The following is a 13,979-nucleotide window of genomic DNA, read 5'->3' as shown; positions in this document are numbered from 1 at the left end:
GCAAAAGAAGTTGCCTTAAGCACTTATGAATTTAGATCCTAAATAAAAATGGATTTTAGAGTATTTTTAGATTATATTGAAATTTTCATTGTTCAGACAGCACTTAACATTTGCATAGATAGAGCAGAATTTTGTTTCTATGATATAAAGTAGAAATTTGCTTTCCTTTGTCCTACAGTTAGCTTTCTTTTCTTAAAAAATAATATCTTTATTTCAGCACTATGATGATAAACATGTTTATAGTTGGGTTTCTTTATAAACTCTCTTCACCAATTCAACCTTTCAGTCACCAATACTCCCCTATATCCCTCCTCCCACACCCACCCTGCCTGTTTTTGAGACAGGCATTCTATTTATTTCACTCACTACCATTGTTAGGATAGTTGTTGATGTAGTAATTTCTCTAACTGCACTCACCACTCTTTGTGGTAAGTTTCATATCATGGACTGGTCCTTCCAACCCTCATTTCTATTGTCTCTGGGAATTATTACCATACTGCCTTTCATTTTCGTTAAATACCACAGATGAGTGAGACTTCTGTGTCTATATCTCTCCCTCTGACTTATTTCACATAGCATAATAGTTTTATGTCCATTCATGTATAGGAAAATTTCATGACTTCATCTTACCTGAAGGCTGCATATTATTCCCTTGTGTAGATGTACCACAGTTTCTTTAGCCACTCATCTGTTTGGGGCACTTGAACTATTTGCAGATTCTGGCTATTGTAAATAGACCTGCAATGAACATATGTGTGCAGAGGGCAATTTTGTATTGTGTTTTTGTGTTCCCAAGGTATATCCCTAGGAGTTGTATTGCTGGATCATATGGGAGCTCAATTTCCAGTTTTTTGAGGAATCTCTGTATTGTTTTCCATAAAGACTGGGCTAGAAGGCATTCCCACCAGCAGTGAATGAAGTTCATTTCTCCCCACATCCCCACCAGCACTGATTGTTCTTGTTCTTTGTAATGATACACATAGCTTTCTAAATCAGTGGTTATGGACATTACTTTAGCTGATGTGAAATGAAAACCATTTTTTTCTGAAACAGAAATCCTTTTGCTTTGAGAAATAGTTTTATGATTATACTTATGATTAGTTATACTTAGTCTTGATTCAGGTAAATCTAATGCTAGTTTCCCCATTTCTTGACTATCGACATACACCAAGTCATAGAGTGTGTGGAAGTAAGGCTCACTAGCATCTTCATCCTCCAATCCCTGCAACCTTCTTTTTTTTTTTTAATCTTTTAGTGAAAACATTGTGATTTACAAAGTTCTTCATAGTTGGGTTTCAGACATACATTGTTTCAGGACCAACCCCACTACCAATGTCAATCTCCCTCCACCCATGTTCCCAGAATTCATCCCATGACATCACCCTCAGCCCCGTAGCTTGCCCACATAAAGGACCCATTTTATATTTTGGTAGTTAAAGTTTGGGTCTCATGATTTCATTGTTGTTGACTCTGGCATGGATATTTAGTTCTTCCCTTCTTAACACCACCAAATGCCCCTGAGTCCTCTTGGTCCCTTTATCCCATCCTTTCATATTTGTATTTTTCCTCCTTCATTCAATTTCTTTCCTTCTCTTCCCTATACTCTGGAGCCAAGAGTGTTCTTGACAACCCCCATTTAAATCATTACATTTTTTCTTTAAGTTATTCTAAATACCACATGTAAATGATATAATTCTGTGTTTATCCTTCTTCTGGCTTACTTCATTTAACATAATATCTTCCAGTTCCATCTATGTTGCAACAAATTGCATGATGGTATCATTCCTTACAGCTATGTAGTAGTCCATTTTATATGTGTACCATGGCTTCATGATCAACTCATCTGTTATTGGACATCTAGGTCGATTCCAACTCTGACCTATTGTACTGAGTGCTGAGCCCCTGTGACCTTGATATACATTTTTCATATCATGCTACTATGAATCAAATTGAAAACCAGATCTCTATAATCTCTTTCATGGTTCTAATAGTAGTCTGATAAGTCCATGAAGAATCTGTTCTAAAGAATAAGAAATTTGGCCTTTTGTGGGTTGCAGACAATGTATAGCAGATAGGGTGCTTATCATGTACACACCTGACCTGGGTTTGATCCCTGGCATCTCATATAGTCTCCAAAGCCCCACTCGGAGTAATCCTTGAGTGCAGAGCCAAGAATAATTCCTAAGCAGTGTCAGATGTAGCCCAAATACAAAATTAAATAAACAGAAGTTTAATTATAAAGAAAATAACTCCAAGTAAGGCAATTACAGCTGTGCTATTTATAATTATGTATATAATTACTGTTCTATATAACTACATCTAGGTCTTTTCGAACTAAGATAGGTCTCTAAAGGCAATTTTTATCTTCTGGCCACAGAAGTGAAAGATAAGTTGCTCTCTTGGTACTTAGTTCCCTGAGAAAATCATGTACGTACGAATGTGTGTGGTTGTATCATTGGCTTTTAACATTTCAATACAAATTCTATTTGACATTATTTTTAGAGGAATACATTTATATGTCAGAGGCATCTAGATAGTTGTTCATTAATATAAATGTAAACTTCTGTCTATTTTACTTGAGAGTTTTACTTTGTATTGTGTTGAGACTTTGTATTGAGCCTGTAGTAATGACCATGTATACATCCTCAAGTGAAAAATGAAGGCATGGTAAGTAGATGATACTTTCTTTTAGCCCTTTTCAGAGTGAGTTCAGAAACTTGTTTTATCACAGCAACAACTCAGCATTGCATACTAGAGAACAGTTTACACATTTTTAATGATTATTTTTTATATCGCCATGACTCAAGATAATCTCAACATTGTTATAGACATTGAGAAAATCACAACATCAGAAACACTCTTTTCTGTGTGGAACTAACAATTTGAACATTTCAAGTAAAGTTAGACCACCTTTCTTGAAGAGTGAGATACATTTCTAAGTCGGGCCTGATTAGATTGTTATTAAAAGATATACTATATAGAGAAACAAGGACAAGCTCTTTCTAGTCATTTTAGTTGAATTTTAGCAAGTTTTGATACATCATGATTTTATGGGACTTGGCTAGAATCCAGATTTGACATCTTAAATTCTAAAGAAATGTTGATTTTTCTCATAACTTAAAATCCTAGTGCATTAGAGAACTCTTTGAAAATTAAAAAAAAAAAATGACAAGCAGGGGTTGGGGGAGGATGTTAAGGGGAGTATCAGTCATGGGAAGATTGCACTGGAGAAGGGATATATAATTTTTATGACTGAAATCCAACTACAAACATGTTTGCAACCATGGTGCTTAAATAAAGATATTTAAAAAATTAAAATAAATATTTTAGGTAAGAGATGTTGGAAAAAATAGACAGACAAGTGCAAAAGAATGAATACAGACCATTATCTTACAGAATATACAAAAATAAACTCAAAACCACTATAGCTATCACTGTAAAATCTGGTCTTAAGTTTCAACAATTCATAAAATTCATAAAAATCCTGGTGCATTAAAGAACACTTAGAAATAAAATAATGAGTACTAAAATATTATTAGGTAAAAGATGTTGGAGAAACTAGACTGACAAGTGCAAAAGAATAAATCTAGTGTACGAGTGTACAATGATAAACTCACAACCAGCTAAAGACATTGCTGTAATAATAAATTTCAACAAAATTCATAAAATTTCAATAAAATTAATAAATTCAACCAAGAATTATCTCTGATCTCAATCTTTTTTTAATTTAATAAAGGAATTTATTTTTAATATAATTTTTATTTTGAACATAGGGGCTTACATATTGTTGACAATAATATTTTAGGTACATATTTACATAAAATCAGGGGGATTCCCATTACCGTTTTGTCCTCCCTACACCTCCGTTTTCGTCCTACCTCCCAAATCCTCTTCCATCACCCTCCGGGCTGCTAGAAAATGTAGTCCCCTCTGTACCTAGTTTACTACTTAGTAGTCTTGCACCTGTTTGGTCTTGGTGCTTCCCTTATTTCCCCTTCTAACTGGGAGGCAGGACTAGCTAGTTCAAGTTATGTGGTTTTGTTTGAAGAAGAGAAAAGTAATAAACTGGGGTAAAAGTCTAATACGCCGAAAATGGGCAGAATACTTCTAGAGGCTCTCATCATCAGTTTGAGAGATGAAGGAGAAAAATAAGGTGTAATACCCCAACAGTACAAAAAGAAGTGTCAAATATCCAGTGAGCACTCCAACAATAACAACGATAAGCACCACAAAAATAGCCATGGTCTTGAGATAAAAAACATGGCAGGACATATAAAGAAAGAAAAGAAAAGAAGGAATAAACATAAATATAAATGGGGACAACAACTTCAATAACCACACCAAAACAAGGAAATCAACAAGAAGTAGATAGGTAAATAAAAATAAAAAAAATAAAAAATGAGTATTTAAAAAAATAATTTATATAAAAATAAAAAAATGTTTTGTGCTTTTTGCCTTTCTTTTCCTCCTGCAATGGCACAGTAAATATTGGGGTCATTCGAAAAGGAATTCACCCTAAGAGATATGGGGTTTCTCCACCCTTGGAGTATATTGTCATGGGATTAACTATAGACTCCGTTCAGGTTCATTTACTCTCCCTTTGGTGCTTTCCTGGTGTTTGGAAGGCTTCTGCTCCTTCCTGGGTGATAAAATCAGACCTCTGTATCTAGAGATCTCAGTATCTGCACAGGTCCAGGAGTGGGATTTATGATGAAGTCTTTCTTTGTGGTTCTAGAAGTTCTGTTCCCTCAGTGTCATTTTAATCCATCTTCTGTGGTTGGTGGTCTTGGTCTTTGCACTGATCCTAGGATGGAACCTAGGATAGCGTCTTTCATTGTGTTTCCAGAAGCCCCATTCCGTTGCAATTGTCTCTGCCAGACCTTTGGAACTGGGGATCATGGTTGTTGTGAAGGTCGTAATTCAAACCCTAGACTGGGGCTTTTTTATTGGTCCCAAGATATATACAGTCCAGTCATGGTTCTATTAGCCAGTCATCTGTAAATAGCATTTGATCTCAATCTTAAAGAATATTTGTTGTGTCTATCTTCAATTTGAGGTGATGGAAACAAACGAAAGAAAAAATAAATGGTTTACAGTTAGAAGGCTTAATGATGTAATACTTATTATTCTTAAAATGCCTGAAACTTGGTAAATACTAATACAAGTGTCAACTAACTCAAAAATGCATTGTAAAAGAGTAATTTATAAAGGAAGTAAAAACCTACAAAAGTATTTTGGAGAAAAATCAGGTGGTTATTTGGAAGATCTTGGTGTAGTATTCAGTACTCGGGAAGAAAGTGTCCATTATTAGAAATGGCAAAATGGAGGCCCTCAACTGCCAGTGTCAATCTTACTGGAGAAGCTACATTGAAAATCAATCATGTGTACTTTGGAATCTTGGATGTTATGGTCAGGACATGTGTAATTTCCTCTGCTTAAGGAACATTCATTGACTTCCTTTGTTTCCCTTTAAAACATAATTTCAAAATGGCATCCCTTTAAAGTAGCACTGAAGTCAAGTGGAGGAGGAGAAAGACAGATGTGAAATAACGGGGGACAGGGGCCAAAGAGATTCAGGTGTATTGGAAACATTAAGAAAGGACAGAACTGGGGGCCGGGCGGTGGCGCTAAAGGTAAGGTGCCTGCCTTGCCTGCGCTAACCTTGGACGGACCGCGGTTCGATCCCCCGGTGTCCCATATGGTCCCCCAAGCCAGGAGCAACTTCTGAGCACATAGCCAGGAGTAACCCCTGAGCGTTACTGGGTGTGGCCCAAAAACCAAAAAAAAAAAAAAAAAAAAGAAAGGACAGAACTAAAGATTCAAGCCATGGAGTCAACAACAATGAAGTTATGAGACCCAAACATTAATATCCAAACTTAAAAAGATGCCTGTTAGGATGGGAGGCTGGGGTGGTGGTAGTATGAAATAGACTCTGAGAACGCTGGTAAAGGGAGTTTGATACTGGTGGTGCTTAAACATTATATGTCTTAAACTTAACAATAAGAAACTTTATAAATCACAATGCCTTAAATAAAAAAATTAAAAAACAATAGCACTGAGATGAATGAGTTTAGACTCTTGGGGCTGACTGACATTCCAGAGCTGCAGTCTCACCTCTTCATAGCATTCACTATGATATATCTCCTCACTCTCATTGGAAACATTGGAGTGCTCATGTTGGTTCTGCTGGACCTGAGGACATGCGTTCAATGGTGTCTTCACAACCCACCATGTACTTTTTCTAACTCATCTTTCTCTGGTGTACTGCGTTTACTTCTATGCTGTTACTACCAAAGTGGTGTCTAAATTTTAACAGTGGGGGTTGTATTGCTCACATAGTCTTGTATGAGGTTTTTACTATCATGGACTGTCCTCTTATTATCAGAGCTTATGATCTCCATGTAGAAGAGAACAAAATCCCTATATTCTACCACCACTGTAACAAGGAAAGTGTATGTTCCAATGGCCATTTAGCTGCTATGTCTGAGGCTATGTTGATTCTTCCATTCACACTGGATTTACCTCCCCTCTCTCTGCCTGCCATTCCCATGTGGTGTATAACATTTTTCTGTGATATCACAATTTTGACATTTTCCTGCTCTTATGTGTATGTGAGTGAGATTGTATTGTTCCTCTATGCAGCTTTCAATATCATTTTTGCCCTTTAGTAATCTTGACCTTTTATCTGTTCGTATTCCTTGCTATCCTGAGGATGTTCTCAGCAGAGGAATGTATACGTTTTTTTCAACCTGTGTCCCTCATCTCACTACTGTAACCATATTCTATGGAACTGTTACTTTTAGGTACTTAAAAACTAGTTCTAGTCATAGAATACAAGTAATAAATAATATCTGTGTTCCATACAATCATAGTCCCCACATTTTTAATCCTTTTTTTCTATAGTCTATGGAATAACGAGGTTAATAATGCTTTCAGGAAAGCCTGAGAGAAGGCGAAGATTTTCTTTATCATATAGTCTCAATTAGAGAGATTACAAACCTGTGCACTTAATGACTTTCTTTGTAACAATCTAAAGTGCAACTTCAAAATTTTCTATAATTTTTTTTCACAATTTTCTGGTTGGCATTGCTGAACTTCTTATACTTGACTGGTATTTAAAAAAAAAATGGAAGAAAACTTCAAAATGCTCCCAATGGTCAACAGTGGAGCAATCTGAACAGTAAGATTAAACTATAAATTAAGAATGTAGTTCTAACCCAAATTATTAAACAAATATATACATATATTTGATAAAATAAGTGCTATTTGTTGTTTTCAGTTCATTTTGTTGTTTTGGGATCATATTCACCAGTGCTCAGGGGTTATTCCTGGTTCAGTACTTGGGGTTACTTTTAGTGGTTCTTGAAGACTACATGATGCCAATAAAATATGTGGGAATGAGGGAAACTTAACATTACATTGAAAAATAGGACAAAACTATCATCTTTAGGTGATTAATGATCAGGTTAATATTATAGAAGATAAGAAATGTTGGCTTCAGTATTCCCTTTTAGGAAATGATAAAAGGAGATATATTCTTTCTTAAAACATATAACTAGTTCCCTCTACCACCCTGCCCAACCAAATAAGACAAATGTGAATTAAAAGACACTTTAGAAATACTTGATTTGACCCCTCATAACTATTATGGTGATGAAAATCAAAGGAAGATGACAGATATAGATACAGAAGTATTTATTATACCTTGGACTGAGGTCTTAGGAACAAAATTCCATTAATTTTAATAGAATAACATTTTATATTATCTTAAAGTTTAGTTCGATTCATATATTAATGTTTTCTTTTTGACAAATGTAATAAACAAAGATTTTAGGAGTCGAGGAAAGCACATAGGCAATTGATATGCAGAACCTGTCTCTTTAGAAACATTGGCATCATGTAAAGAATTACTTTATATTTCATTATTTATAGCGGAATTTTACAAATGTACTCACATAGAAAAGTAGTCTCATGATTTGAAATTTTATAATTTAATCTTTGGAATTCTTTTATATAGAAATAAGTCATTTTATACACAGGGAAAAATAGTATAGGACTTGTGATAGTTTGGTGTTATTCAAGTAATATTGTGGTTTCCAAAAATAAATGATAACATCCCCAAAGTGAGAAATGGAAATACTAAGTGAGAAACATAAAACAGCCACAGCTCCTGAAATGTTATATAATTGTTTACTTTGCATAGTAACTTTGATATCACTGATTTAAATGTTTTATTTGCTGAAATCAAATTTTACAAAAAGTACTGGAGGTCTTTGGAGGAGCATATATGGTGCTGGAGTCAGTTTAGTAAAAAGCAAACACCATAACCCTGTACTGTCACTCTAACTCGGTTCTTTGGGTTTTTTTTTTTTTTTTTTTTTTTTTTGTTTTTTTTAGTTTTTGGGTCACACCCAGCGGTGCTCAGGGGTTACTCCTGGCTGTCTGCTTAGAAATAGCTCCTGGCAGGCACAGGGGACCATATGGGACACCGGGATTCGAACCAACCACCTTTGGTCCTGGATCTGCTGCTTGCAAGGCAAATGCCGCTGTGCTATCTCTCCGGGCCCAGTTCTTTGTTTTGATTGTGTCAGTGATTATATAGATTTATTTATACCTAGTACTATATACTAATATGCATGAACATTTTCACCAACAAATAGGATTCCTTATTTCCTCTCTTCTCTCTCAAATTTCTTTAATAAAACTACTTGTTATTATTAAAAATGAACAACTAATAAGGAATCCAGTAGAAATGTTGTTGAAAGATCACCAATGATGTAAATACCTGGTGTTGTCATTCAATTAAGTTAGACCTTCAAAGCTAAATTGCTTAATCTTTAAGAAGTTGCCATTCCTCTCCTGGGGGCCTGGTCCTCTGAGATGACCATATCTTTAAAATTCCCTCCTGCTTCTCTTTCATTATCTTCTAAAATCCCAATGTGGCTCTTTGTCTGACATCATTATAAAAGGAGGGGATTATATTTTGAGTTCTTCAGGTAATTTTTCTACTCATCTGATTGTGAATAAGTAGAATATATTCTGACTTCCATCCAAACTGAGAATTATCTCTGTAACCATTGACAGCAAAAGAAAAAAAAAAAAACCTTTAAGACAGAAAATTATATTGAATGCAGTTCATGGGATTATTCTTTTATGCATTCTTTCATAAACCATCTTTCAATTACTACTCACAGCTACTAGCCTGGGATTTTCTCCATGCCTCAATGATAATATGTCAATTTAAAAAGTAAAGGAAAAAACCAGTGTGACAAGAGATTAGGGGCAATTTAAAGGACAGTTTGACTAATGCTCAACAGTCAACTTCTTGAACACAATTTATACATTCTTCCTGGAAGAATTTCAGGCCCATGATTATGAACTCAAGATTTTCATTATCCTTATTTAAAGGGAAATATATTTCAAATACATTTTCAGTGTGAATTACCCTACATAAAAAAGTAGCAGCAAAGCTGTTACTGACCTATTTGAAGTCATAATGGAACGTCACAAACATGTTTCTGAGACTTGCACAGATGCACTACATAGTATTTGTCTTAGGGTTGGAGAGATAGTACTGGAGGGAAGTCATTGGCCTTTCATAAGGTTGACCCTGATTTGAATACTCAGTACTACCAGGCATCCCTCCTTAGCAAAGAGCCAGGAAGCCTTGAGCAAAAAGCAGGGAATCCTCAGCATCTGAGTGTGGTTCAACATCCTTCATCTAACCTCCCTCGCCGAATTACTTTCTTTACTGAGGAATTCAATGGCTGCTATGAAACAGCATGCTATTCCTAAGAGGAAAGAAAAAAGAATAACCCCAAACCAATAAGGCACAAAATATATGCTAATTATGTTGAGTGGATGATAATTTGATCTTGTTTACTAACTTCCCCTGTTTTTGCAGGGGAAACAAGAAAAGTTTAAACCCATGGTTTTCTTTTTTTAGCTGACAGAAGCCAATACTTCTGAGGTCAAAGCTTGCTTTACTCCATTTTTCTACTTTTTCCTTCTTTATTACCCTTGCTTTGGCATCTAGAAACATTGAGAGTCATTCTTGAACAGGATGCAAATACTTAATCTTGTGTAGGGTTATTGAGAGAATTAGGAATAGTTACAGATTTCAAATAATAATTGAATACAAAATAAAAATTGCATACACAATTAAAGTGCTTGGATAGGGCACTGCATATAGTTTTTCCTATGCTCATGTGAAGAGATTTTGGGGATATATTTCTGGAAAATATGTGATCTTAGAAAATCACAACCACTTTCTGCTCCTCTGTTAATTTGCACACAGGGAAAATCATCTATAAGGTCTGTGAAAATCATATCGCTTTAAAGCTGTGTAAATTCTATAAGATGATTTATTGTTGAAAATTTTTATTGGGGATTAAGATTGGCAAGCCAGATTTCAGACTATTTTATTCAATTTTTAAAAGGCAAAGTAATTTTGATTTAAAAGAGTCGACATGTTTATTTTTTCTAAGGGTCCAAAGTTTCTACACTATGTCCACCACTACAATGCCAATATTCCTCAACCACTGTCCACCAATGTCTGGAGATACTTTCCATACTTCCTTGTTCCCTCTATTCTGTCATCATCATCTAAGGATTTGTGCTCACTGGGCATTATCTCTTCTCTTTTCTTGTTTCTTTAGATATCACATAAATGAGATTAGCTATTGGTTTTCTTTTTCTGACATAATACTTAATGTATTATCCTTCAGTTATTTTCAAGTTAGATAAAAGCAAGGATTTATTTTCTAATAGCAGAGTAATATTCTGCTGTCTATAAATCCATAAGTATTTTTGGGGTGTGTGTCATACTTTGAGATGTTCAGGGTTGATTACTGGCTCTGTGTTCAGGAATCACTCCTGGCAAAGCCTGGAATACCACAGGAAGTACCAGAGATTGAACTAGGGCAGTGCTTCTAAATTATTTTCTGTCATGCCCCTCCTAGGAAGAAGAAAACATTTTTGCGTCCCCCTCCCCATGCAACTGTAAATAGTTTCTTTATTAAAAAAACTTTAATCTGCAAAATAAAAATATATAAAATAACTTGAGCTGATTTTTTAATCAGAGGTGATGTCTGGATTAATCGCTACAAAGAGCACGTTTTGCAATGCACAGCTTTTCGAAGCGGGGTTTGAAGCAGGACACAGCAACTCTCAGCTCCAGAGACATACAGAGACATAAACACGGGGCTTAGTTTGTTGTGACGGTGTTTGCCGAGGTCAAACGCCCCCCCCCTTATGGAACCTCCTCCTTGGGGGGCGCACCCCACTATTTGAGAAGCACTGAACTAGGGTCAGGTGCAAGGAAGGCATCTACCTTCTGTACTATTTCTAAAGCCTGAATCTATCTTTTTTTATCTGCTTTTTTTTTTTTTTGTCTTTGGGCACTTGGTTGAAATAAAAATTGGTACATAATTATCTAATTTGAGCTAATGTTTTTGAATTCTTGGATATACCTAAGAATAGGATTTTTAAGTTATGTGTTACATTTTTTGTTTCTTTTGAGAACTATCCATGGCATTTTACCACTAGACCTGAAACAGTCTACATTCTTTCTCACCCTTATTTAATGAGGCTTCTCATACCCATTCCTGTCAGCACTCTTTTGAATCTTTTGATAGAATAAAGCTGCTCTCAATGGGATGGCATGACATCTCATTGTAGTTATGATTGGCATTTTTCTGGCAGTCAGTGATGATGAATGCTTTTAGTGGGGTTAGAGATTTGGGTTCCACCTTGTTGTGCTCAGGGCTTATTTCTGGCTCTGCATTTATGGATCCCTCTGGCTGTGCTCAGGGGAGCCTATAAGATGCCAAGAATTGAGCTTTTATTGACTGTATGCAAGGTAAGTACCCTACCTGTTTTACTACCTGTCTGGCCCAGGCCCTGAACACTTTCAATGTTTCCAATAGCTGTGAATCTCTAGACCGTATTGAGTTTTTCTTCCACTTTTCATTGGGGAAATATTTCTCTCCTCCTCTTGGTTGTTAAGATTCACTGTTGTTGTTAAATTTTATGAATGCTTTATATATTTTGAATATTATATCTTCAGATGTATGATGTGTGCATATCAATAGAGTCTTTTGTGTTAGAGATGGTTTCTTTTGAAACGCAAGAGCTTTTTAGCTTTTGTATTGTCCTATTGCTTATTTTTGCACTTGTTTCCTTTTCAATGGAGTTAAACCACTGAAGACACTACTAAATTCAGTGTCCCAGAATGCATTGCCTTCAATGAGAGTGTTGCCTAACTGGTATATACCTCCGACCTCAACCTAGTCAGTTTTGTATTCAGAAATATACTTATGATTTAGAGAATCAGGAATAATAAAATATTGCTATAACCAAGAAACAAATTAGATATGTATGATATCTTTATATTCCCATATAATCTCTTTTCTGATTTCTAAGTCTATCTCTTTTTCATTACACAGAAAATAGATTAAACCTATGGTGATGGATTTCATTCTGGTGAGTTAAAACAATACTCCAGAACTTCAGATTCCCTTTTCATCCAGTTCACCCTCATTTACCTCATCGGTGTTTTGAGGAACTGAGAATTACTATAATTATTATAATAATTCTGGTTGACTTTCATCTAGACATTCCCATGTACTTCTTCATTATTGACCTGTCTTTGTTGGTCTTTGGTTACTCCACAGCTATTACACCAAAAATGATGGCTGAGTTTCTTCTAGGAGACAAAGTCATCTCCTACAATGCATGTGCTATTTAAATGTTCTTTTTCTGCAGCCTTTGCCACTGTGGAAAATTATCTTTTGGCATCAATAGCCTATGATCACTTTGAAGCCATCTGTAAGGATTCTTACATTACTCCCCCACCATGACAACAAGGGTGTGTGCAAGTCTGGTCATTGGCTCCTATGTTTGTGGCTTGTTGAATGCGTCTTGTTTAAACAGGAGACATAGTATCAGTCTCTCTTTATGTTTGTCCAACGTGATCCATCACTTTTTCTGTGATGTTCCTGCTGTTATGACTCTCTCTTGCTCTGATAAACACGTTAGTGAATTAGTTCTTGTTTATATATCAAATTTCAATGACTTCTTTGCTCTTCTTCTTATATTTATTTTCTCTTTTTTCAAATCTATTACCATCTTGAAGATACACTCAGTTAAAGGCCATCACAAGGTATCGTCTACCTGTGCTTCTCACCTTTCTGCAGTTTCCATTTTCTATGGCACTGTCATCTTCATGTACTTACATGGACACAGGCATGTCATAGACACAGGCAAAAATAACATCTGTGTTTTATACTATGATAATCCCCATGCTGAACCCTATAGTCTACAACAGTTTGAGGAATAAGGAGGTCAAGAATACAATCAAGGGGCTGGAGAGATAGCATGGAGGTAAGGCAGTTGCCTTTCATGCAGACGGTCATTGGTTCAAATCCCGGCATCCCATATGGTCCCCCGTGCCTGCCAGGAGCAATTTCTGAGCGTAGAGCCAGGAGTTAACCCCTGAGCGCTGCTGGGTGTGACTCAAAAACAAAATAAACAAACAAACAAAAAAAAGAATACAATCAAGAAAGTTTAGGGAAAGGCAAAAGCAACAGTAGGATTGCTATTTTAATATTGTTTGATATTCCCTAAGCCTGTTTCATTTTTGTCTTTCCTTTCACATTTTCAGTGCCCCTACACTTCACATACTTCTTTTTTTGTTTTGTTTTGTTTTTCTTTTTTCTTTTCTTGAGGCCACACCCGGTGATGCTCAGGGGTTACTCCTGGCTATGCGCTCAGAAATCGCTCCTGGCTTGGGGGACCACAGAGGACGCCGGGGGATCAAACCACAGTCAGTCCTAGGCTAGCGCTGGCAAGGCAGACACTTTACCTCTAACGCCACTGCGCCGGCCTCCACATAATTCTTAAAATTATATCTGTAACACATCTGAACCCTTCTGTTTTGTGAAAATAAAATGCATCCAGAAATGTAATATTTGAACCAG

General features: G+C 35.9%; 1 protein-coding gene and 1 pseudogene across 1 annotated transcript in view; both read left to right on the top strand.

Moving 5' to 3' along the window:
* Positions 1 to 2,656: 2,656 nt before the first annotated feature.
* Positions 2,657 to 13,376, top strand: LOC126018723 (olfactory receptor 5B2-like; annotated as a pseudogene).
* The window catches only part of SSRP1 (structure specific recognition protein 1), a 1,220,984-nt gene continuing 1,217,883 nt past the window's right edge, over positions 10,879 to 13,979 (top strand). Inside the window, exon 1 of the mRNA XM_049779624.1 lies at positions 10,879 to 10,888. The gene's annotated coding sequence lies outside the window, so the exon portion shown is untranslated. The remainder of the gene's footprint in view (positions 10,889 to 13,979) is intronic.

Source organism: Suncus etruscus, chromosome 9 (genome assembly GCF_024139225.1).
Source record: "Suncus etruscus isolate mSunEtr1 chromosome 9, mSunEtr1.pri.cur, whole genome shotgun sequence".
Lineage (NCBI taxonomy): Eukaryota > Metazoa > Chordata > Mammalia > Eulipotyphla > Soricidae > Suncus > Suncus etruscus.
Note: the sequence above shows the minus strand (reverse complement) of the source record. Positions and strands in the feature narration are given on the sequence as shown.